The sequence below is a fragment of the Neofelis nebulosa genome, chromosome 2 (genome assembly GCF_028018385.1).
Source record: "Neofelis nebulosa isolate mNeoNeb1 chromosome 2, mNeoNeb1.pri, whole genome shotgun sequence".
In the NCBI taxonomy this organism is placed as follows: domain Eukaryota; kingdom Metazoa; phylum Chordata; class Mammalia; order Carnivora; family Felidae; genus Neofelis; species Neofelis nebulosa.
The window spans coordinates 60,071,834-60,094,457 of NC_080783.1; the positions used below are offsets into that span (position 1 = coordinate 60,071,834).

The 22,624-nt window shown below is 41.2% G+C and overlaps 1 pseudogene; it reads left to right on the forward strand.

Annotated features, from left to right (window-relative positions):
• Positions 1-14,053: 14,053 nt before the first annotated feature.
• LOC131490439 (dynein light chain roadblock-type 1-like) lies at positions 14,054-14,370 on the forward strand (annotated as a pseudogene).
• Positions 14,371-22,624: the final 8,254 nt, after the last annotated feature.

Genomic DNA, 22,624 nt, shown 5'->3' on the forward strand with positions numbered 1-22,624 from the left:
CACTACACAGATTCATCATCTAAAGATGAAGGATGGTAGAGGAAATCTTTTTTTAAAAATTTTTAATGTTTATTTTTGAGGGGGGAGGGGCAGAGAGAGAGAGGGAGACACAGAATCCGAAGCAGGCTCCAGGCTCTGAGCTGTCAGCACAGAGCCTGACATGGGGCTCGAACTCATGAACCATGAGATCATGACCTGTGCTGAAGTTGGAGGCTTAACTGACTGAGCCACCCATGTGTCCCAGGATGGTAGAGGAAATCTTGAAACAAGCATTATACATTCACATTTATAGTATCACAATGTTTACATTTTTATTTTACATGAATGATTAATTGACTACTGATAAACTACTGTGTGTGACTATTACCAGAAACTAAACATTACATGATCATTGCCTCACCAAAAAATTAAAATCTTCTCAAGTCTGACAAGTAGTGGCAGATTTTTTCCTCACAAACCTTCTAGAAAATATTTTTTTAATACAATGACCTATCAGGAAGGGTTCTAAAATGATAAGAGAGAGAAAAAATTCTCACAGTGTACATGCCTAAACCTTTCAGGATGAGGAAAGAAAGGAGAGAACAAGAGAAAAAGGTAGGAAACCAGAGATTCTGGATGCTTGGGTCTGCCATGCCATATGGGCTCCCTGGACAAAAGCCATCTGGAGTGGAACAGATTGTTTCACGATGTTAAAGCTGCCAGATCACAGGATTTCTGGGATTTCTCTCTATTCCCTGGGGCAGGCTAGAAATTTAATTCTAAACATATCCTAGTAATGGGATGTAAACTGTGTGTCCTTAACCAAGGAAGACAGAGGGTCTCATCTTTATCCATCCAATCTTTATTAGAACTCTAGAAATGTAATTCTTTGTGAGTGGGGGGGCAGGAGGTGGGAATTTAAGGGTCAAAAGTTTAAGAAACATGTTATACCATCCCTGGAAGAGGCATAACGGACAGAGCAAATTAAAAGTCTTGAGACATATTTGATCTGAAAAAAAATCTTGTATTTCTCATACTTATTTGATTTATAGAAACTTTTTTGGTTTGCATTTGGGGAAAAAAATGCTATAGAATGATGGACAATAAAATCTCTTTTCTAGTACTGCCTCTACATGCTTCTAGACACATCACTCAGGTATGTGCAAATGTAAAACAAATACTCTTGTTGTTCTTGGGAAAGACCAGAATGCATACATTCTGACTGGGAAGTTCAGTGCCTTTTTCAATAATGTCAGTTAGATGTGGTTTTTGATGGGACCTATACTTCTGCAAATTAAGTTTCCTTCAGGAAAAATGTGGCCTTATTAATGTGGATTTAGGCAACATAGACTCCAATAGGCCATAGGAAGTGCCCTCATGTCAGAAGACTGGAAATGCCAAAGCCCAACACTGACCCCTCTGCAATAGCCCCAAACCTACGTCATCAAATTCTGGGACATGTATTGACATCAAACTAGTGAATTTTCAAGTCTTTTATAAATCAAGGGGCAAGGTCATGGGGATGGAGTTGCCCCTAAAAGAAGTAAACAAATTCAAATATCTATAATCTTGGGAAGGAACAATTCTTACCCAAATTCCTACACAAAGTTAAAGAAGAATCTTTTCCTTTTTCTCGATCTGTAAGATGTTGGGTCTGGACTCCAGTGAGGGAAACATAAACATGCTACCTGTGGCAAGGGGCAATTGTTTCCCATTTAAAGAAGATAAGTAGGTCCTGCAAAGTGGTTGTTGACAGGGTCTAGGAAGAAAGGTGTCCAGGTGGGTATCCCTGTGATGGATGGGGTGACTGATGTTGTAAGCAATCCTGTCTGCAGTCCTCGCCTCTGGGATTTAATTCATTTCCCACAGTCCCAACCCTCAAAAGTTATAGCTTGGTCTCAACTTCCACTGGGGGATTGCAGGAAGGGTCTGTGTCCACTGTCAGGATAAAGTAGGATAGAGAAAACAATAGAACAGAAAACTGGTCACAAAATGGGGAGAGCGCAGAGCAATGGTGGGGAGGCAGAAAACCGGATTAGACGAGACACAGCCAGAAGAGATACGTGGAAATTACAAGACTGTTAAACAGAATGGGGCCTCAGATGAATGTGACAGAAATTCCAGAGTGATGAATCGGGAACATTTGGGATACACATTCAATATAAGACATTGCTCATATATTTCTCTGACAAATAAGGAAACAGCAATGGTTCTAAAGAAAATATCATCTTCATAGAAATGTCTAGTATTATTCCTCATAGCCAAGGATGACAATATGAATGGTAGTAGGTATTTCTGAGTGTGCTGTGGGAATTCCAAAGAAGGGATTAATGGTAAGAAAAAATATGAATGTGTAATATGAGAGTATTTTAACTCCACATACATCTGGAAATAACTGCCTTTGTTATTTAGTGTTGATAAAGTATCAGGACCTTGTTTTTCAGAGTCACTTTTTTTCTTAATGTTTATTTATTTTGAGAGACAGAGAGAGACAGCACAGGCACAAGCAGGTGAGGGGCATAGAGAGAGAGGGAGGGAGGGAGGGAGAGAATCCCAAGCAGGCCCTGTGCTGTCAGCCTGTCAGTGTAGGGACTGAAACAGGGCTGGAACTCACACACTGTGAGATCATAACCTGATCCGAAATCAAGAGTCAGATGCTTAACTGACCGAGCCACCCAGGTGCCCTCAGAGTTACTTTTCAGTGAATAGTATGCTACACATTTTGTTATCAATCCTCTCAACTTTGGTTGTCCTCTATGCCTTCTCATTAACAGAATATTAAATAAGCAAGCATTTTTTAAAAACCAAAATGAAAGAACCATTCTCCAATAATTCCAGAGATTTATTTGCTCTTCTTTACTAAAGAAGGCATTCCAGAACATAAGGCCCAGAAGATCCTCACCTCTGGCAGAAAAGCATTCTCTTGTACAAACACAAACCTACTATGGATTCTTTGCTTTTAAAAGTAACATTATAATTTAACTGTCCTATGTGAAGAATAGTAGTGAAAGAGCTGACCAAGTTTAGCTGGATATTCTGACTCACACACACAAAAAAGCAAGTAACTCTGTAAATACAATTTAAACTTAGCTGGAGCCAAGGCAAACCAAGCTGCTTTGACGGTAATGTTAACATTTAGGACACCATGAATATTAACTCTGAGCTTGCTACTCACTGGGGAGTTCTGTGGACCAATTTGCTTAAACTCAGAGGCTAAAACACCTTTTTAAAATGTCAAACATGTGTAGAATATAAAGGAAAAGAGCAAGGTAAATGCAATTAGCAAAAATAGAAAATTGGGGAAAGTGAAATTTTGGCATCTGTATTTTGACTTCACGTAGAGATAAGTAGTGGCTGTGAGTCAACTGAGCATAGGACTTTGGGTCCAAGTCTTGCCTTACCTGGTTGTGCTCTAGAAGCTTCCATGAGAGGCACAGGCGTGTCAGCTTTTGACTGTATTGGCTGCCTCAGGCCTGCTGGCAAAGGATCTAGGTGAACAGCAATGGTGTTCCATATTTCAAAACTGTACATCGGGCATTACTTTTGAAGCCTTCTAGCCATAGAGTTACTATTTTTGAAGCCTTATAACCATACAGTTTTTAACCTAGAATGAGTTGTTTACATCTTAAGTAGTAATATGTGGCATTTCAAAATAGCATTTTAAAGCTATATAATGAGTATACTCAAAATAGTATGTAAGAGACATAATTATCAACCTCCATTTATCCTATGGCATGCCTGTGAAGCTCTCTATAGGTTTTTCTACTTTTCCTGACTTTTAAAACAGTTCTTGTGTCTCTGTACCCCAATAATTTCAGGGTGGTCCTTAACAAAACAGGTCACTCTGGGGAAAAATTGTGGTAAAAAACTAGAATTAATTTGGGGACTTGGGAGAGACTCTGAGAAGGTCTGGGGAAAATAGGGTTCCCTTGGCACTACGTTGGAGTCACCAAAGGGTGACAAGGAGTTGGTTCAATGGCTACAAGGAAAGCTATAAAAGCAACTCAAACCAAAGGCTCTGGGGAAGGGCATTTGTAAGCATGTCTCAAAAGATTTTAAAATGTACATTCCACTCTAGGAGCTTATCATCATAAATAAACAATGATGGATTATGAAAAGGTGTAACAAGGAGGTTCACTGCAGTTCTGTTAATAATCATGAATATTGGGAGCAACCAAAAGTCCCAGCAATAGGGGATTGAGGAAATAAATTAGAGTACATTCAGACAATAAAATAATGTGCCAGCTATTAAAGATAATGTTAGATAAATGTCTCTATCACCAAAAAAGAGGTGTTTATAATATATTGTTAAGAGGCAATGCAGGTTACACAACAGAACATATAGCATGATGTTATTTTTATTTATACACATGTGGATTGAAAAGTGGAATTATATGCATCAAGGTGGTAAAGTGGCTTACTTTAAAAGGAATTAACTATCCCGGCATTTTTGATTTGCCACAACGATGGAGGGACCTGCTGGCATTTGGAAGGATGGGTCAATAGGCTAGACAGTCCACACGAGGAAGAAGTGTCCCACCAATTGATGTTTCTTGAGGAGTATCCTGCCACATGGAGTAGTTATACATACACTGGACGTAATACTGTGGTATTGTGCATAGATCCCTTTGTCTTTTCACAATATTCATTAATGCTATTACATATAAAATTTATCTGAAAGTGAAGAAGCCAATGACTTGCCATACAAACCTCTTTAGAGAAACCTGTGTAAATGATCTGAACTAGATAAACCCAAATTGCAAATGCTTTACCCAAAAAATATTTAACTCCATTTCCTCTAGGCACGGTGCTGGGTGCCCTAGAAGGTGCAAAAATGAATAAAATATGACTCTTGCTCTTAAAAAGTACATTATCTCTATGCAAGAGACCAAAAAAAAAAATCAGAAAGAAGTGAATGCCATAAATGATATCTGTGTGTGTGTGTGTGAAAAAGAGAGAGAAAGAGGCAGAGGCAGAGGGAGAAGGAGAGTGAGGGAGGGAGGAAAAAAGGGAGAGAGTGAAGGAGAGAGGGAGGGAGAGATAGAGAGAGGGGGAGACAGAGAGGGAGCAGGGGAAAGGGAGGGGGAGAGGGAGGGAAAGAGATCTCAAAATCTCTCCAATATCTCAGAATTAATTCAATGCCCAAAGAATCTCTGGATTTTGAAATCTTCACTAAAGGATCAGCATATAGAGGCACCTGCTGAATGATGGTGGTACTTATCTATCTGTCCATCCATGTATTCATTACAATCAACAAACAAACATATACTAAGCACCTATGTGCCAACTGTGGGAATACAAACAAGAGGAAGACCAATCTCTACCCTCTAAGTGGGAACAGATGGGTAAACCAGTAAGTACACTATGGATTATAAGCCCCGCAAAGACAAGAGATGAGAATGAAGAAATGGGAGAGCTGTATGGGCACAAAGGAGGGAGGAAGAGTTGATTCTACTTGGGACAGTCGGAGAAAGCTTCATGGAAGAAGTAATCCTCCAAAGAAGGTAGGGAGAAGATGTAGGGAAGCTAGCCTGAACTCTCTGGGTTCTTCCAAGTATGGCGGTCATGACTCTGTTGATTCCAAGTGACAGACCCAACCCGACCCCACTAAGGAGAAAATGGGAAGGTACTCGCTCAAGGACCTAAAGGACAGGAGTGTGGCTAGAGACTCCTGGAGCCAGGGATTCAGGCTAGTCACACTCTCATCTCTTCCTCTCTCTGAAGACTGGCTTCTTTCTCTCCTACCACAGTCCAGTTTTCTTCACAGAACAGAGGCATGGCTGCCGCAGCTATGGACTCACATCTCCCAGCTTCTCCTCAAGAGAAAAAAGTTCTCTACCACCCAGGTTTAGTTATTGAAACCCTAGGGGAGTTTGATTGGTTTCTTGAGTCACCCACTTGGGACAGGTCACTGTGGCCAGAGCAGTGACTTCCATGATTAGTCCTGCTTGGCCACGGGCCTACCTTTTGACTAAACACTATGTACAGGCAAGTGGGATCATGTAAAAGTATAAATTCCCCATTTGATCCATATAGGGTAGAGAAAACAGCTCCCCCCAAGAAAGGGGGGCTATTGCCAGAAGGCAGGAGGAACACAAAATGAGAAATATCCACCATGCCAGGACTCCCCCAATCCATTCCTAATTTCCAACTGCTGACAGAATCTCTTGTTCCGGGGTTCCTATTACAGCAGCAAAGATGAAACTACAAATGTAGCTGCATGAGCTGACCTCTAACTGGATTTAGGTGGTACAAGTCCCTTCAGAGCTGATTGAGTCACAGCCAGCTAGACCAGCACTGGGGTCTGGCAAAGAGCAAGCCTGCAGACAGAGAAGGAATGCTGACCTTCTGCCAGGGGTAAACACCTAGAATGCTCATATCTTCAAGGCCACAGTCAAGGCCACAGTCAAGGCCACGTACTATAGTTGCCCCTGAAAAGGATGGACTAGAAGGCTGCAAGGCTGCAGTACATGCTCATGTTGCAGAGCAGTAAGAATCTGCGAGAGAGGGAATGTCAGAGGGGATGTGAATTGGAATGGGTAGCACAGTTCCACTGGCAGATACGAACTCCCCAGTCCCCTTGTACTCAAGTGGTGGGAGGCTTTCTCCGTGTGAAAGCACCATCCCTCACAATCCCTCATTTGCCCTTCCCCACTTTATGGTTTCTCTTGCTCACTCCTAACGACCCTTCCCACTTTATATTTTCCTTATTTCCCTTGTTTATTCTCTGTGTCCCCCACTAGACTGTAACCTCCACAAGGACAGGGATTTTTGCCTGTTGTTCACATCTGGGTTCCCTAAACAGTGCCTGTCACATGGTAGGTATTAATGATATTTGAAAATTATCTGTTAAAGGACTAAATTTCCAAGAATTCAAAAGGGAGATTGTCACCTATTGAGGAGAGAATTGTTTCCCCACCCCATAGGTAGGAAGCTACCTAGCATAACATTCCTGGGCTTACCTCTCAATTCTTTCCTCCCCGGGGAAGGTGAAGTGATGTACTCATGGATGCATTTGAGACAAAGGGCAAAGCCTCAGTCATCCTCTGGAAAGGCCTGCCTTCCTCCTCTGTGCCCACCTATGCGCATTCTGTGGGGCTGGCTTTGGTCCAGCACCGCTGTGGCTGATAACAGAAGTGTTTCCATCTAATTTCTGCAGATACAGGTCCTATTCCTGGAATCAGCTTTCTTGGTAATAAAGGTGATGTTTTGATCCCATACTTGCCTAACTTGTCTGTCTTAATTCTCTATTGGTTCAAAACTATTTATTGGTCCCTGTGGAGATCTAGCATCACCTAAAAATGGCATAATCAGGGGGCTCCTGGCTGGCTTGGTCAGCAGAGCAGATCCTGAACCTTGATCTCAGGATCTCTGGAGTCCAAGTGCCACGTTGGGGGGTGAAGATTGCATTAAAAAATTTTTTTTAATTTTAAAAAAATAAAATAATAAAATACATTAAAAAATAAAAATGGTATAATCAATAAAAATGATCTTGTTACAAAGTAGCATATGGTAGCACCTAAATTATGCCCCGTCACAGATCAGATTCCCTGGAAACAGACCATAAGACTCTGAGATTTGCATGCAAGAAGTTTTGTGGGGGCACAGTTCTCAGCAGCAGCCACCCGTGAGGGAGAGAAAGGAGAAGGACTGGCAGGGGGAAGGACTGAACTGTGATATGGTGGCAGGTAGCCAAGGCTGGTGACCCTATTTCCCTCTTCCTTTCTTTGGCCAGTCACTGCATGCAGGCAGCGTCAGGCCAAGGGCATAACCCTGGCCCAGGGCAATTCCCTGGGAAAGACTGCCAGGAGTCATAAGAAGCACATTCTAGGTCCTTGCAGCAGAATCTGTGTGAGCACCATGGAGTTAATCTACCTACCATTCCCCTGTAGCAGATTAGCTATAATGCAGAGTAGGAAGCGAGGTTGGTAAGGGAATGTTTTGAGCTTAGGCCTGGAAAGATGAGTGAGTGACAGAGAAGAAAACATCCAAGGGACATCACATGCACTCAAATTCAAGTGGGTGAAAGGGAATGCTTGTCGGAGAGACTGGGGCTTAAGGAGAAAGGAGAAGTCTGGAGTACCTCTGTGAGGCGTCATCCAAAGAGAAAGAGCAGATGCTTTGTTTGTGGACATGAGCAGCAGGAATTCATACTCCCACTTGCAATACTCTCCAGTCTAGGATGGATGCAGTGAACAGTGGGTTCTGTTTTTCCAAACTTCTGGAAAAGTAAAAGAAATCTGTAGGTGTGTAAGGGACCCCAAGAGGTGATTCTGGGCTTGCATAACACCCTGGGTGTGCCTCTGTCACTGTATTTACACTCTGAGCTGATACAGACAAAAGACTTTAAAGGGACACATCTGATCCCCTCCTGTGTTGTTTTTTTTTTCAATGTTTATATATTTGAGAGAGAGACAGAGACAGAGAGATCACACACACGAGCAGGGAAGGAGTAGAGAGAGAGGGAGACACAGAATCTGAAACAGGCTCCAGGCTCTGAGCTGTCAGCACAGAGCCTGACGTGGGGCTTGAACCCATGAACTTTGACATCATGACTTGAATCAAAGTCAGACACTTAATCAACTGAGCCACCCAGGTGCCCCTCCCCTCGTGTTTAAGCACTGGAACCCTTGGCCAGAATGGTTGAAAAATACCTCTGCTTCCTTGCTCAATAGGGACACTGTGACAGGTCTTCTCCCCCACCCCCAACTCATTAGCTCTACACAGTCCTATCTCAGGCATGCACACTAGCATGGAATCGGAACTCAAAAGAAATTAGAGCAGATCCAAGAAAAGTCAAGTTGGGGAAAATAGAAGATTTAATGAAAATTCACAATCTTGCCCAGAGACTACCTTCTAATAACTGGGAGCTATTACATTAATTATAATAAGCTTTACATTGGAATGGTCAAGGTCATTCTGTGAGAAGTTACAGGGTTTTATGCTTATCGGTAGATTGTCAGAGCATGGACTTGTGCCAACAGGACATATAGGAATGAGACTCAGTGATACAGCAGCATATTTGTGATTAAGCCTGGCCACTGTGATACGTCACTAAAGTTGTCCTATGCACATATTTTATATGCAGAAAATTTTGGGTGAAAAATAAAAGCTCCTTTCAAACAAAAGAATGCCTATGCTCAAGTGTAATGAAAGATAAATTATTAAGCAAGAAGTGTACATTATTAGCACAAGGCAATTAGATGCATTCACCGAAGAAAAAGTTCGAGTACCACAAGTAGTTCAACTTAAAATAACTCTTGGAATCCACATGGCAATTTCAACTTAAAATGGACATCCTGAGATTTTTCTGCTCCACTAATCTAATTTAAATTTTTAAAACACAGTAAAAATCTCCAAGGAAATATGAAATAGGATAAAAAATTATAACAGAGTTAAATTTAGCTGTTAAAAAAATCAGTATATAATTATTAATCTGTGACATTTAGAGCTTAAAATTTCACAATTCTTTACTGCACTTCTATAATTTGATGTCTAGTCGATTTATGGTGTGTACAGAATGTATTACAATGCCAGAATAGTACATTTAAGTTTTAAGTAAGTATCCAATCTACTCACTCATATTCTCCAGCAAAGTGTTTAAGTGTTCGCTGAATTTCTTTTTTATTTTAATTAAGTTTATTTATTTATTTTGAGAGAGAGCACGAGCGAGGAAGTGGCAGAGAGAGGGGGGGAAAGAGAATCCCAAGCAGACTCCGTGCTATCAGCACAGAGCCCAACGCGGGGCTCAAACTCACAAATGGTAAGATCATGACCTGAATTAACATCAAGAGCTGATGCTCAACCGACTGAGCCACCCAGGCACCCCTAAATGTTCACTGAATTTCTAAGAAAAATAAGGAATAATTTTAATAGCAATTTATATTCCTAGATCTTAAGGATATTTCAGGGAAATAAACATTAAATTTTGTTTGACAGCTGAAAACTAGTTAAGTGATATACCAAGGCTATTCAATAAAGTTTGGGTGAAAGTATATAAATGCAATGATGCATCAGTGGTCCTGACTTTCATATCCTTACTCAAAATAGTAAGCTTTTCTTCAATAGTAGAGTTTGAAAATTAAATTCAAAATATCGCTTATTTGAAAGGGAGACACTTTTGCATGGCTGGTGGGAATGCAAACTGGTGCAGCCACTCTGGAAAATAGTATGGAGATTCCTCAAAAAATTAAAAACAGAACCACCCTATGATCCAGCAATCGCACTACTAGGTATTTATCCAAAGGATACAAAAATGCTGATTTGAAGGGACACATGCACCCAATGTTTATAGCAGCGCTATCAGCAATAGCCAAATTATGGAAAGAGTCCAAGTGTTCACTGACTAATGAAGGGATAAACAAGATGTGGTGTATATATACAATGGAATATTACTCAGTGATCAAAAAGAATGAAATAACGTGGCTAGAACGTGGATAAAGTACATTACGCTAAGCAAAATAAGTCAGTCAGAGAAAAATGTACGGTTTCACTTATGTGGAATTTAAGAAACAAAACAGATGAACATAGAGGAAGGGAAGGAAAAATAAAATAAGATAAAAAGAGAGAGGGAAGCAAACCATAAGAGACCCTTAAATACAGAGAACAAGCTGAAGGTTGCTGGAGGATGTTGGGTGAGGGGATGGGCTAAATGGGTGATGGGCATTAAGGAGGGCACTTGCTGGAATGAGCCAGAGGTATTGTATGTAAGTGATGAATCACTGAATTCTACTCCTAAAACCAATACTATGCTATATGTTAACTTGAATTTAAATTAAAAAAACAAAAACAAAAACAAAACCACTCATTTGATTTTATACTTCCACTTCCTATAATACAGCCTAAGAAAATTCTAAAAATAGAAAAAGCTCCATGCTCAAAGATTTGACGCAGCATTATGCATAACTGAAAATTTTTAAATAACTAAAATGTCCAATGATATTTGAGGATGTAGTCTTGAGTATATCAGCTGTATGGAATTGTATGTAGGCCTTTTTGCATGTCAGAGTCACATAACTGGGACATACTCTGACCCATTGTGAAGATCACTGTACCTGGATCATTCCTTCAGGGATGCCTAAAAATGTACAGTATATCTTTTCTATTTTGAGGTAGCAAAAAGTGGTATTTTGATATCTATAACCACTTCTCTCTCTTGTAACTTATTCTCACTTTAGCTCTGAAAGTATGATCAAATAAGTCTACATGTTTAAAAGAATGCCTGGAAATTTTGCCAAATGTCAACATATTATAAAGTCAATTGTGTGGTTGACCAGAGAAAAGGGCATACAGCAAACAAACAGACAGAAAATTCCCTGTTCTCAAATTGTTTATGCTCTTGTGAAGCTAGCACACTAGAAAAAATTTTGAAAACATCATTGAAGCCTACTTTAAAATACAGTATAAATCAAGTGCATAAACCCTGAGGGGTTTTAGCATAAAAGGGGCTAAACCAAGTCAGGTGGTGCTAATCAAGGTCAGCACACCGGAGCCAGGAACGGGTCAGGACCCACACAGAGCCTGCTGCAGTGTTTCTGCAAAGTTTTAAGGGGCATGAACAATGTACAGTCACTGATCCAGTTGGTGGCATATTTGCTCCCTTCATAATCTGCTTCCTATATAAGCTGTTACTGAGGAAAACAAATGCAGACACATCGAGTCTGTGAACAGATGGTGCTTCTGTATGATGAAGAAAAAATGAGGGTGAGAGGGACAGCAAGTTTAGAAAAGATGGCTCTCTCCCCTGCACCCCCCACCATTGTCTGCTGGTTTCCTCCTGGCCCTCCTCCTGCTAGCCCCAGCTCTCTCTTCAGCTCCTCCCACCTTTGTTAGGATGAAAGAGGTTACAGGTTAGAGAGACAGAAGATGATGCTTAATCCTAAATCCCTTTGTGCATTTTAGTTGAGCCCTTGTCTTCCAAAGTAAAATAAAAAGGCTAAGGCAGCTGTAAAATGGCAGCGAGGCCGTGCACAAAGAGCACGGGGCATATGGTGACCTTCCTTTTTCCGAGACGGGTTGAGCCTCCGTTGTCATGCTAGGGGGTTGTTCTTAAATGTCATTTGGAGGCTATTGTTTGTCTGAGGCCCAGAAGAATGTGACCGTCTTGCTGAGCTGGAGGGAAAAAGAATCCAAAAAGGGTTTATGGAAATGCCTGGAAATTTTGCCAAAATGTCAGTGTACTAATTGTCTGCCGTATTACATCTAAGGCAGCTCCATCTCTGTGTATGGGTTTGAAAGTGTATGTGTACTTTGTTATTGTCCTTTGGTTCTTTTTGCCTTGTTTTGGATCAAGATTCTATAGTATGACAGCAAAGGTGGTGTGGTGTGTGTTACAACGAACTGTTACACTATAGTGACAGTGACCACCCTAATCAGATTTTCCAGAGTTGTTCTTATTTCTATGTGTCTATTTAGTACTCTCCTACTTGTCAGATCACGTTTGTCCATGTGTTTAATTCCAAAAATAAATTACTATTGGTCCCCTGTTTATTATGAAAACATGTACACGATAGGCATGAATAAATACTGAAGGAAGGAAGGAAGGAAGGAAGATAATGAATAAATGAATGAATGAAAGTGCTATGCTAGATGTCCAGAAACGTAGACTTCAGTTCTTTTTTTTTTATTGATTTATTTTGAGAGAGAGAGAGAGAGAGAGAGAGAGAGCGCGCACGCGCCAGGGAGGGACAGAGAGTGAGGGTGAGAAAGAGAATCCCAAGCAGGCCTGGGGCTGTCAGCACAGAGTCCAATGTGGGTCTCAAACCAATGAGCCGTGAGATCATGACCTGAGCCAAGATAAAGAGCTGGACGATCGTGACCTGAGCTGAGATCAAGAGTTGGGCACTTAACTAACTGAGCCACCCAGGTGCCCCACTTAGACTTCAGTTCTAACTCCACCACTGTTTGTGTGGCACTTGACCAGGAAAAGTAACCTCCTAGGTCTTTGGTTTCTTCATCTAGCAAACGCCCAGACACATCTCATTTATTTCTGAGATCCATCCAGACCCCAAGAACCTATATTCTAATAAAAGATGGCTTCATCCTTCATTTTTAAGCCCTTTTTCTTGGTTCCTGGTCTGATGACTTAATTGTGACTTATCAGATTTACTGGTCCTCGACCAAACATGGGCAATGACATTTAAGTTTCTCTATCCTAAGGTAGGTGGAGAGCCCAGGACTGGTAGTCACTAAAAGAACAACCTATCATGGGGGGAATATACACAGAAACAAGATCATTTAGGCCTACTGTATTTCTTTAAGGAGAAAATGAGTATAAGCTTTAGGGCAGAGGGGATATCAAAGTGTAGAGTCAAGAATTAAAGGAAACTTAGTCAAGAATTTTAATAGATGAGTTAAGAATAATATACTAAGTGAACTGAAAGACGTAAAAGTGAAATATGAGCAATTTGTGGCTTGTGTGGGGCTGTTCCATAATGAAGACAAGACATCTGAACATACAGCCAAAGAAAGAATGCCTTGGACTTAGCTGTATGCACTCAAAATGTGGTCCAAGTTATAAGAGAAGACATGAGGGGTATTTTTGAAAATCATTTTTATTCTGATATTTAATGTTGCTACAAAGAATGTTGTAATCTAATGCAGTTGCTAAGTGAAAGCTGATAAAAATAGAAGAAATGCATCCCTTCAGAGCCCAGGGTCTCTAAGGGGCCCTCCAAGCTGGAGTAAGGTGAGGAATCTTAAGCAAAAGAGCTAGCAACTTCTCCTTCAACACCCCTACCCCTCGGCAGGCTGGAGGAGGAGGAGGGGGGAGGGGGGAGGGGGAAAAGTGGAGAAGAACTCTGTGTCTGTGCATGTTTGGGGGTTCATCTCCCAGGGAGACCCCACAGTACTACCATACATACTGCAGAACATCAACACTGAACAAGCAGCGTGTGCTGTTCGCTACATTAGCAATAGAATTAATGTTCTAGTTAACTGAATCCATTTTTACCCGATGCTTTTTACTGATCGAACAGGGAGATAAAGGGATCTGTTTTTAGAACTGATAATTTTTTAAAAGAAAGAGAATGAGTGGCCGAGTGCCAGTGTCACAGAACTACCCAATCAGTGGGAGATGGCAGAGGTAGAGGAGACTCTGAAGCCACTTCAGAGACAGAAAGGAGTACAGGGAATCATGGTGGTGAGGACAGGCCTTCCCATCAAGAGCACCATGGACAATCCCACCAACGCACAGTATGCCAACTTCATGCACAACCTCACCTAAATGCCCGGAGCACCATGCATGAAATTGACCCCCAGAATGACCTCAACTTCCTTTGAATTTGCCCCAAGAAAAATGAAATTATGGTTATACCAGATTAAGACGATTTCCTGAGTGTGATTCAGAATCCAACTGAATCCACGCTCTTGGCTTCCTGCCTCATTCCTTAATTGAATAGCCTCCAAGAATTATAATATTAATCATGTCAACAAACTCACAGGTGAAAATCACCTTTAGAGCCTACTTCGACAAATCCAGTGACCAAAGTCATCAAAGTCATCCCTCTGCTGGCCAATCACCCTGAGTTCTTGGGAGGGCCTTCTTTCTTCGCCTCCAAATCCTGAAGCAAGAGCTCTGAGCAGCCCACACCATGCTTCCTTCTGTTCAATTTGTCACCCTTGGAAAAGGCTATTTTTCTTTAACTAAAAATAACTGAAATGCTAAAAAGGAGAGAAAGAATGATAAAGAAAGAAAAGAAGAAAGGAAAACGGGGAGGAAAGAAGAGGTGAGGGAGGAAAGGAAGAAAATGTGCAGCAACCCTTCTGTACCCAAAGTCAAAGATCTTGCTGCTGTCCAAGTCCAGGCTCAGAGTGTCGTTTCTTGCTAAAATCCTAGCCTTTGGTCCTGGCCAGGAATGTAAACTGCTGGTCAACAGGATAAAACTCTGAACTTGTCTCCAGTATCTACCGAAGTTCCCAGCAGCATCCAGAGACAAAAAGCAAAACAACTGAAGTTTTTGCATGGCCCTGAAGCAAGGAGAAGAAACTGTCAGCTGCTCTCCACTCCCTACTGCCTGTGTCCTGTGAGCCCCCTCCTTGCTTAGGAACACTCAACTGAGAGTGAAAATTTTTTTCTAAACATAGGCTATCCACATTAGATTTTGCACAATTTTACTAGCTTTGCCAGCGATCAAAGTACCTATTCCGTCTAAAATAATAATAATAATAATAATAATAATATCTATCATATATTGAGCACTTATCATGTGCTAGGTTGTGTTCCAAGCACTTTTCATGTATTAACTTATTTAAAACTCACAGGAACCCCACTGGGAAGTTACCAAATATTAGTCCCATTTGCAGATGAAGAAATTGAGGCAGATGAGGTAAAGATGTTTACTGAGGTCATGTGACCAGGATCAACTACAGGCATTCTGGCTACAGTGTCCATTTTCCTAATCCTGATACTGTGTGATATTAAAAGCTTTTTTGTGGGAATTAAGCCTCCTTATTTTCACTTAACTTCCTCCTTGTTAAACCATACATAATGCTTTAGCTCTCGTTTCTTCAATGAAATCTGGAATCAGAATCAGGTAAAAAATACATATATAATATAGATCTACACATATATGTATGTATATGTATATTGAAACAGAGTAGTTCAAAGAGATTCAAGTCTGAGAAAGCTTTGGAAGCATATTTGTTCATTTTAGAAGATTTTCAGCAAAAATGCCAGTGCTTTTAATCTCTGCTCCCATATGTTTAAAATAAAAAGCTTTCATTAGAGCAAGTCATTGAACTAAGATGTAATTTTAAAAAGAAAGAAAAGAAAGGGAAAGGAAAGGAAAGAAGAAAAAGAAAGAAAGAAAGAAAGAAAGAAAGAAAGAAAGAAAGAAAGAAAGAAAGAAAGAAAGAAAAAAGAAAAGAAAGGGAAAGGAAAGAAGGAAGGAAAGAAGAAAAAAGAAAGAAGCAAAGGAAGGAAGGAAGGAAGGAAGGAAGGAAGGAAGGAAGGAGTCCTGAAAATGACCCAGAGTCACTGCCTTCCAAGAAAATGATAAATAGGACCACAGATATAAACAGTTTTAAAAATCTAAAAAAAAATATGTTTGGGTTTAGTTTGGATATTTTTTACATGTACCTCTAATCAACAAGGATGGCCACTGTTACCATTTTGGAGCACTTCCTCCAATAAGCATTAATATTTCTAACCACAATCAATGCTTACATCATTTAACTCTTATATGGGGGTTTGGGGGGAATTTTTGTGCCTTAGAAAGGGCCCACATAGCCTTGGGGAAAGAAATGGTATTAATGTGTTAAAAGAAAGTACTCATGGCACCAAAAAACCCACAAAAAAGTTCCATGAAGAGGTTAGTTCTGCTTTAAATAAAAGTCTATGTTTAATACTGTTGAGCGTTTACTACTTCTCATCCACAGAATGGACTCTTGCAGCATCAGAACAACTTGCTAGGTGAATAGCTAGATTCTAGTTATTAAAACAAAGATCCAGGGCTGGCTCAGTTGGTAGAGCATGCAACTCTGAATCGCAGGGTCATGAGTTCAAGTCTCATATGGAGCATGGAGTCTACTAAAAAACAACAATGACACAGATCCAATCAAATAAGAGTTTTGAGATTATGAAAATGAATAAAAGAAATTAATGACTGGAAATGTCTACGTTTTAAACTTTAACCCAATTTTTTACCCTGTTGTCAAAGACATAGTTTCATTTGACCATTTCCTTTCTTGAGTTCCTTGGATAGGTTTGGTACAATACAACCACTACTAGAACACAGCTCAATGACCTTTAAAACATTAAGATGCGGGGCGCCTGGGTGGCTCAGTCGGTTGGGCGGCCAACTTCGGCTCAGGTCATGATCTCGTGGTCTGTGAGTTCGAGCCCCACATCGGGCTCTGTGCTGACAGCTCAGAGCCTGGAGCCTGTTTCAGATTCTGTGTCTCCCTCTCTCTGACCCTCCCCCGTTCATGCTCTGTCTCTGTCTCAAAAATAAATAAATGTTAAATAAAAATTAAAAAAAATTAAATAAAACATTAAGATGCTTGCTGAATTGGAAAAAAAATAAAGAGAGGCCAGATTTTGAACTGTAGTCCAAAATCTCCCTGTGGAATGTCTAATGCATGAGGAGTTTATAGAAAAGATTGATAATTGTGTTCAAGGGCATCCACATTTTCTTATCTGTCCCCCAACACAGATTGTGTGATACTTGTCAGTTGTGACCTTATGTAGCTCAGGTAAACGTATGTAACTTATAGTGGAGTTTTAATTTTGTGGGCAGTATGGTGTGACCCAGTGGTTCTTAATCCTAGCTGCTTAGTAGAATCACTGGGTGAGTTTCTTGAAAATGCTAATGCCCTGGCCCTAGCCCAGACCAATTTCTTGAGTATCTCTAGGTGTAGAATAGGGGCACTGGTGTATTTTTAACTCCCAGAGAATAGTATTATGCAGCAAGGCTTGAAGCATACTGGTACAGAGAAACCACACGGGCTTTGGAGTCAGCTAACACTGAGCTCAGAGACTGGCATTGTCCCTGGTTGATTGTGCAAATTTGAATCTTGTTTCATTGTCTGGAAAAGGGAGATGATAATCCCTACTTCCATAAAGCCACTGTAACTATTAGATGAGAAAGTATGTGGAACATGCTTGGTAAACAGCAAATACCTATTAGTGCCAAGTTCCTTTCCTATGTATCTTCAATTTTTTAAAAAAATTATTTAAATTTTTAAAATCTATTTTAAAATTATTTATTTCAGCAATCTCTACACTCAATGTGGGGCTCAAACTCACGACCCAAAGATCAAGTTGCATGCTCTTCTGACTGGGCCAGCCAGGTACCCCTATCTTCAATTGTTTTATTACTCTAAAATGTAATTTTGCTATATTATTTCCAGAAAGTAGCTCAAATATCCAATGTCTTTTCATTCTGTCTCAAGGAATTGCCTTTGCGAAGCTATGGAGTCCCTGGCTAAGGAGCTTGTCTGCTGGGACTGTGCAAGAACAAGCCAAGTGTGAATGCCACGTTTTGAGCAACAAGTCCATATCCATTGCCTCGACATTGGAAGAACAGAAAGGTCTTCCTGTTATCTGTATCTGATCAGATCTAACATGTAGATTCTTCTCCCTTTAGGAAATGACTCAAAGCAGTCCAGAGTGTGCCTGCAAATGCTCCCTGTTCAATGATTTGCTGAATAATAAGGGTTCTGGTATCCCTTCCCAGTGATACCCTACGAACGTGGGCTGCAAGGGGAATCTAACCCTAGGAACTTTCTTTAAAATAAGATAGACAAGGTGACATTAAGACCACAAGAGATCTCATCTTAATGACCTTGAGATGCCCCATGAGCTAGCTTTGTGACGAGGCACAGAGGAAGTAGATATTGTTGGATACATCAGAGGTCATCGTTACATGTGGACCTTGCAAGGACAGCAGCTGTGCTTTCCTGACAGTCTGACCCCAGCATGGGGTGGGTGGGGGAGAAGTAGCTAGCCTTTTTCCCCAGCAGTGCCCTTTTCCCATCTCCAATTCAAGCCTTAAACAGTTGAGACTTCCCACCCCACTCAACATTCTGGAAAGGACCAGGAATTTTGTTGACTTCTGTGTTCACTTCAGAAAGAAAGAATCATTTATATTTTTATTATCATACTTCAATGACCTAAGTTAAACCCTATCCTCTCTTCCTTAGTATTATTTTGCCATGAAGCAATATATGCATTTTGGGGTTCAAGTTTGGATTCTCACCAGTTAGAAAAAGCTCATAATGTATTCGTTGAGTCAAAGACCGGAAACTTTAGTACCAACAGCCATGGCAACTGCATCAAAAGAAGGCCACTGGAATCTATCTACTTCAAATACGTCCACATTTCTTGTCACATCTGCGGTGCATTGCAGGGCTGAAATCTGTAGCTTTTCAAGATAATATGTGTCTAGATCAAACAATATTAAATAATCATTAAAATCTGCTTTGTCCTTCTTGAAGAGCTGCTCATAGCTTCCCATTGTGCTATGTGTATTAAGAGAACGCTGGATGTTATATAAAATGTGAATTGCAACTGTCTTGTGTAGTAGACAGTTTACTAAAGTATTATCCAGAACACATGCTATCTGATTTACTAACTTATTATCCATTAAAAAAATCCTTGGGTAAATAAATGTGTAACTAAAAGAATTGTTACTCTGTATAATCAGATGAATGGATACAAACAGGGAAGATTGCTGTCATTATGCTGTATATTGTGCTAAACAGATGCACATGATTTTTTTCAGATAGTGTGCTATATCAAACTGCTTCCTTCCGTCTAGGCTTTGCTTTTATCAATAAGATGTTTCGTATTTCAAATCAATCGTTGCTCTCAGAGAAGTCCATTCCTGTCCCCATCTCCTTCTCCCACCCTGCTGCCTTTCCACCATGCTCCAGATTGTTCAGTCACTGGGGTTGGCACAGAAGAGAATGGCTAGAAACACTGGGTCTCTAATGTGTTGTTAGCACTGAGTCTGCCCTTACCCCAAGGAGTATATCACACCACAGGACATGTCGGAAACTCAAGTCACAGTGAGTGGAAACAGATTCTTTGGAAGTTTGTTAGTTGCCCCACACCAACTGTTCCAATAGTTAACAGGCTAAACCACATGAACATCATTTGTGTTTTGGATTCTTTAGTAGGTCACAATGGTGGAGCTGTACTGATCTACCTATTTTTCATTCATTCTCCCACTGGCACACCTATTTCAGGGAACTGGTAAGATTTCTTTTTTTTATATTAAAGTTTATTTATTTTTGAGAGAGAGAGGATGCATGCACACAGAGAGGGGCAGAGAGAGGGAGAGAGACGGAGACAGAGACAGAGACAGAGAGAGAAAGAGAATCCCAAGCATGCTCTGTGCTGTCAGAGCGGAGCCCAATGCAGGGCTCGAACTCACAAACCGTGAGATCATGTGTGACCTGAGCCAAAATCAAGTCGGACACTTAACCAACTGAGCCACCCAGGCACCCTGGGAATTGGTAAGATATTTAAAAGCAGGCAGTAGTCATGGGCATAGACAATGGTCTTTCCCTTTCATTCATCCCCTCATCCCATCCCAGCCACATAAGAAAACTTCATGGATACCTAAAGCATCAGGGAGGATGCTAGGAATGAAAGGCCCTCAGAGACTTGCTAGCAAGGAAGGCCCCAATTATAATATGGAATAATAAATGAGATGTTCATGCATGAGATGCCATTGGAGCACAGAGGATGGGCACCTGACCCAACTACTGCACTCATTGCTGCTGGCACCAGGGAAGCAGGTGACCATTAAACTGAAAGAGTGGGGATACCAGGATAAATTTCAGAGTTTGGATTTGGCAAAGTGGGTAAAATGTGGAAGCATTTATTAAGATAAACAAATAAAGAGGATATGGTATCTGCCTAGTCCTTGGCCATCTGCCCTACCAAACACTCTTATTTTAAAGCAGTTTTATTCTGATATAATTCACTTACCATACAATTCATCCATTTAAAGTGTTCGCTTCAGGGGCGCCTCGGTGGCTCAGCTGATTGAGTGTCCAACTCTTGGTTTCAGCTCAGGTCATGACCCCAGGGTCATGAGACTGAGCCCCACATCGGGCTCTGCGCTTGGCCTGATGAGAAAGAGTCTCTTTCTGTCCCTCTCTCTGCCCTTCCCCTGCTCATGGTCTCTTTCTCAAAATAACAAATAAATAAACATTCAAAAAAGAAAAAGAAGAATTAAAAAAACAAAGCATACACTTCAATGTCTTTTAGTATATCCATGGAATTTTGCAACCATTACCACAATCAATTTTAGAACATTTTCATCACCCCAACACCACACCCCTTAGCTGTCATCCTCTAATTCCATGCCCTTACCACCCAGCCTTAGGCAGCTACTAATGTCCTGTTTCTATAGGTTTGCCTATTCTGGACATTTCACATAAATGAAATCACCCAATATGAAATCCTTTACAACTTTCTCATTTAGCATAGAACATTTGGGTTATGCAAACACATTTGAGGGAAGGCAGCCCAGGGGTCCCACCCTGGGCCACAGCCGACTGGATTGGATCTGATCCAATGACAGGCAATCCATATGCTGGTCACCAACTAGGAAGGTGGCCTGACAAGAAAAGATGTGCCTGAGAGTCATATTCTCTCAAGTCTGAACTGCAAAAATACTGAGAGAATGATTCAGTGGGATTCAGTGGTAGCATTCAGTGGGAGCTAAAGCTGGCAGAATGCACAGAGACCCCATGAGCTGGAGTTGGGCTTTGAAGGGTCAAGGCAAGCCAGGGTTATGCAGGAGACACTGTGGGAAAGATGAGGAAGAGGGAAGTTAATAGAGGTTATGAGGTTAAAAAAAAAAAAAAAAGACACACAGCCTGTAGGGTGGACCAGCCACACAGTTGCAAGTACAAAGTAGGGCAGAGTGTGGAGGATAGGTGAGTGAGGTTAGCAATGGTAAGCAGACAGAAAGCATGCTGGGTCCTGTTAACGTTAATGTTCTAAGAGCTGCTCTGGGGTCCCACTTTTCCTGATCGACTATGGTTTCTTTTCCCTTGAGGCCTGGCTTTGTTTTTTGTTTTTCCAGCCTTAACAGGTTTTCTCACATGTGCATCCTTACAACAAAACCACCGTTACTTGAAATGATTAAAATGAGCTTAAAATGAAAAGCAACTAAGCAGGATGAGGGAATAACGAATTCAATCCAGGACACACTACGTATGAGGTGTGGGGTTCCAAGCTGAGTAGGTGTTGATATAAATGTACCTGCATGAAGGAGATCGGGGCTGTGAAAGGGATTTGTGAGTTATCGGTGCAGACAGAACCCTCAGATACAGTAAGATGAGGGTGAACACAGAAAGAGAAGCCTACAAAAAGGAATAAGAAGGGACAGCCACAGAGATGGGCAAAGAGCCAGGAGAAGTGATTGGGGACCAAAGCCATAACTCTGGTGTCACCGTGTTCCAGCACAAGTACCAGCAACCTCTGTAGGGTGACTACTTCATTTATTTCCTCCACATGCTTAGGAAAGCAAACTGATTCCTCACTCTCAACTCTGATTTCCAATTAACTCAATGAACATTTACTGAGAACTGACTTATGTTAAGCACTATACTGCAGGAAATATCTACATGGCAGGGCTGGCGGGACAGGATTAAGTCCCTAGGCTCAAGGGAAAAGGCAGAAAGACCTAGGGCTTATTGTGAGCTCACCGTGGGTAGTGAGGCACCATGCTCAACCCTTGTTTATCTTGTTTAAACCTCTCGACAACCAATGAAGAAACTGAATAATCATGAGCCAAAACCAGACAAAACATGGCTTTTAATCCAAGCAGCACCAGTTAGTGATGGTGAAACCTTGCTCTAAGACTCCATTGCAGAACAGGGTAAAGTACATGCCTCTGGGTCTGTTATGAGTATTACGTGAGTGCCATAGATTGAATGTCTGTGTCCCGCGAGCCCCCCCCCCCCGCCCCCCGCCGCCAAATTCACATGTTAAAACCTACCCCCACCCCAGTGTGATGGTTTTTGGAGGTGGGGCCTTTGGGAGGTGATTGGGAGCCTCCATGAAATGGATTGTGTCCTTATAAAAGAAACCCCAGAGGGCTCCCTCACCCCTTCTACCATGTGAGGACACAGAGAGAAGGTGGCCATCTATGAACAGGAAATAAGGTCTCAACAGAACTGAAAT